Genomic DNA, 345 nt, shown 5'->3' with positions numbered 1-345 from the left:
AGGCAGCATTGAGTTAACATACAAATATATACACTAATAAAATTCATATACTATTACCCATTCTTGAAAGTCATCCATCTGAATTTTGATGTTCATACTGAAAAGGCCAATACTACTGGAATTCTCAGTAACTTAAGGATCAGTTCTGCTTATGTATCTCTGATAAGTGAAAAGAGAACACTTCAAAATGATTGACAGTAAACATTCAGGTGCTATGTTATAATGTGGTACTTTTACCTAAAGTAAAAATATTTATTTTGCCATAAATGGTTTAATATGCAATTTGAAATTTAGAGCTTGTACTAATCATAGTCCAGCATATTCTACCAGGTATATCTGGATTTC

This window comes from Penaeus monodon, chromosome 29, assembly GCF_015228065.2.
Source record: "Penaeus monodon isolate SGIC_2016 chromosome 29, NSTDA_Pmon_1, whole genome shotgun sequence".
NCBI lineage: Eukaryota > Metazoa > Arthropoda > Malacostraca > Decapoda > Penaeidae > Penaeus > Penaeus monodon.
The sequence above is the reverse complement of the archived record's forward strand: the minus strand, read 5'-3'. Positions refer to the sequence as shown.